Below are 3,434 nucleotides of genomic sequence, written 5' to 3'. Positions count from 1 at the left end.
GGCACTGCCCTTCCGTCACATAATGACTCCTTCTCTGCTACATTAGAGCCACCAAGTCTCCACTCTGACTCCTGCTGCACCTCTCAGACTCTAATCCTGGATTCTGTCTCTTTACACAACAGTTTCTTATATGCATCCCAAAGACCACTCCTCTGCAATTTAGAGTCAAATTGGATTCGTTAGAGCAGCCCAAGGATCTTTCCCTGGAGAAAGTCTTTGCTTAATTTATGTGGCTCTACGAAGTTGATTTTCCTATCAAGTCACATGGCCTCCTCCTCCCATCTCATCTAAAGTGGTGTCATTCGACTGCACATGGACTAATTTTCTTCAGTCCTGGGTCTAAGCAAAGGCAGAGAGGCTTGTCTTCAGTTCTTCTGTTCACTGATAAGTTGAGGTGGTCCTTCCTCCTGAGCAGCTTTCAGCAGCCCCAAGTCTACCCCAAGGCGCACAGGTACCTTCTGAGCAGCAGGCCCACAGGCCAGGCCTTCTCAGAGCACCAAGGTTTCCGCTCTGTTCCCAGTGTAGGAGGAACTGCTCTGGGTGAATTCTTCCCTAGATTACAGATTTCTGTACTTAATACCCTGTCATTATAATAGCCTTTATACCCAGTGTAGTGTTTGGACAGGGAGCCCATTTAGGAAGGGCCATTGTCAGAGCTGAGGGTCGCTGGGCACTGCCATCTGAGTTTCAGCTAATTGCCAGGCAGGGCCCTGGGTGCCGGAGAGGACATAAAGGATTGCATAAATAAAATGCAATTCTGTCCCTCCAACTGAGAAAAATTACATAGTGACTGTAAATAGTCAAATAAGACTCAGAATTGTTTTTCTCTGACTAATAATATTGCAAAGAGATGCAGCAGATGGTCTCTAAAACCATTTTTTATTGTCATTCTGTGATTCTCTGAATGATTTGCATTCATTCATTTGACAAACACAGATTAAATACCTACCAAGTTGTATCCTGGGCGAGGCATTTCATCTGCATTAATTGACCCGGGACATTTTACCTGATTGGAGCTAGAGATACAGGCCATGGCCATGAAACGGAACAAAGCTAATGTGCCCACAAATAAAAAGAGCCACACTTCAGCTTCTGTTAATGCCCACTTCCAACCAGCTGAACTAACCAGTCAGAACAGGAGATTCTAGCAAGCCTTTGGGTACATACACTATCTGAAGAGTCCTCACAGGCCCCCAAGTATTGGAGAAAGGAAACCAAGCAATCATTTCCGGTTTGTTTCCTAAACGGAGACAAAGCAGAAATAGAACCTAGGAACTTTGGGCTTCCAACCAAATGTGGTATTTATGAGGCTCTGCACCTCCACTGCCCCAGAGACTGCCAAACCCCATCAGAGTGAAGTAGCAAAGTGCAGACCATGCAGTGTGCGGCCCCTGGCAAAGGACCAAAGATGTGCAGGATACACTGTTTTAATGCATGTCGCCTTTTAATTACACAGCCAGTCAAGAGCTCTCAGCTCCCACGCACCCAGGTCCTTATAATACTAGACTGTTCTACAGCCATCCCCAGTAGCAAACACAACTGCTAGCCTCAGCTCCTTGAGAGAGCAGGGGTTCCAGCTGATATGATCAGCTCGGCAACACCTCTTGTTGCCTTGCTTTTTTCCAGATCACGGCCTGTTGTCATGAGTCAAGGAGATGGATCCTCTGCCATCATTTTCTGGAAAAGGTTCCCATTAAACTTCCTTCTGCCCTGGAACAGAAGAGTAGTTTGCAGGAAAACTTCAGATCTGGTTTCTGATAAAATTCAAATCAAAATACAGTACCTGAAAGGGAAAACCAAGTGAATTCTGGCAAGGATGTTCAGTTCTGCCTGGGAGATTTTAGCTCTGATATTTCCATGGCTGCACAGAGAGATGCCCAAGGTCTAAATTGGGTGAGAGCATGTAATATTGGGATATACTATGAAATACATATTTGGTCTCTGCCTGAGATTCTTAAAACCTTTGGAATTTCCTGAGTGATGATGAGAGGGGCATCTTTTGTTATTCATAATAAGCCCCTTTCAACTATACCCGAGTTTATGCTAAAGGAAGATGGGGCCAGGTCCCCAGAGGAACCAACCATGTGATTAGAGGACTGGAACTTTCACCCCCACCCTGGAATTCTGGGGAGGAGATAAGGGCTGGGGATTGAGTTCAATCACCAGTGGCAAATGACTTCATCAAGCATACTTACATGATGAACCTTCCATAAAAACCGTCTTAAAATGACCAAAGAACCTACATAGATATTTCTCCAAGAAAGATTGTACAGTTATCAGGGAAAGGCAAATCAAATCCACAATAAGATGCTACTTTATGTCCACTAGGATGGCCAGAATCAAAAAGTCAGAGGATACATCTAGATGTGGATATAGAGAAATCAGAAAACACTCTGATTTTATATTAACTGTGGAAAGTAGTCTGACAGTTTCTCAAACAATTATACATAGAGCTACCATATGATCCAGCAATTCCACTCCTAGGCAAATACCCAAAGAAGTGAAAACATGTCTGTACAAAAGCTTGTACCCAGATGTTTGTAGCAGTGTTCTTCATAATAACAAAAAGTGGAAAGAACTCAAATGTTCATCAGCTGACGAATGGATAAACAAAATGTGATATATCCATCAACAGACAATTATTCAGCAAATAAGAAATGAAGTATCGATAAAAGCTACAACATGGATAAACCTTAGAACGATTATGTGAAGTGAAGGAGACCAGTTACAGAAGACCACAAATTTCAACTATATGAAATGTCAGAATAGGGTGATCCACAGAGACAGAAATAAATCACTGTTTGCATAGGTGGAGGGGTGGGGGGAGAATGGAAGGAGAGGAGTGATAACTAAAGGGCACAGGGTTTCTTTTTGAGGTAAATAAAATGTTTTAATGTTGACCACAGTGACAGATGCATGACTCAGTGATTATACTGAAAACCATTGGATTGTATATTTTAAATGGGTGAATTGTACAGCATGTCAATTATATCTCAAAAAAGCTATTAAGGAAACTTAACAGTGGCTTTTGTGTTATGTAATTTTCTCCAACTTAGATACAGAATTATTACCCACCATCACATGAGGATCCATGAAGTTTTAAATGTTAAGAGTTTTTTTCTATGAGCCATAAAAAAAATTGATGAATTGTTCTTTTTCACATTTAAAATAGCTGATCATCAAAATACCCTATTAAGAAAACGAAAATCCTAACTACAGACTGGGAGATGATATTTGCAATACATATATCTGACCAAAAAACTTATATACAAAATATACAGAGAACTCATAGTAGGAGAAAAATAACCCAATTACAAATCGGCAAAAGAGTGCTCACTTCAGCAGCACATATACTAAAATTGGAACAATACAGAGAAGATTAGCATGGCCCCTGAGCAAGGATGATAGGCAAATTCATGAAGCATTCCATATTT

General features: G+C 41.5%; 1 non-coding gene across 1 annotated transcript in view; it reads left to right on the top strand.

The window, feature by feature from the left end:
* The first annotated feature begins 3,329 nt into the window (after positions 1–3,329).
* The window catches only part of LOC135271492 (U6 spliceosomal RNA), a 107-nt gene continuing 2 nt past the window's right edge, over positions 3,330–3,434 (top strand). The window contains exon 1 of the small nuclear RNA XR_010339656.1: positions 3,330–3,434. This exon is cut by the window's right edge and continues 2 nt beyond it. This is a non-coding gene — a small nuclear RNA (U6 spliceosomal RNA).

Source organism: Aotus nancymaae, unplaced genomic scaffold (assembly GCF_030222135.1).
Source record: "Aotus nancymaae isolate 86718 unplaced genomic scaffold, 86718_ANA_hifiasm-v0.15.2.pri h1tg000079l, whole genome shotgun sequence".
In the NCBI taxonomy this organism is placed as follows: domain Eukaryota; kingdom Metazoa; phylum Chordata; class Mammalia; order Primates; family Aotidae; genus Aotus; species Aotus nancymaae.
The sequence above is the reverse complement of the archived record's forward strand: the minus strand, read 5'-3'. Positions and strand labels throughout refer to the sequence as shown.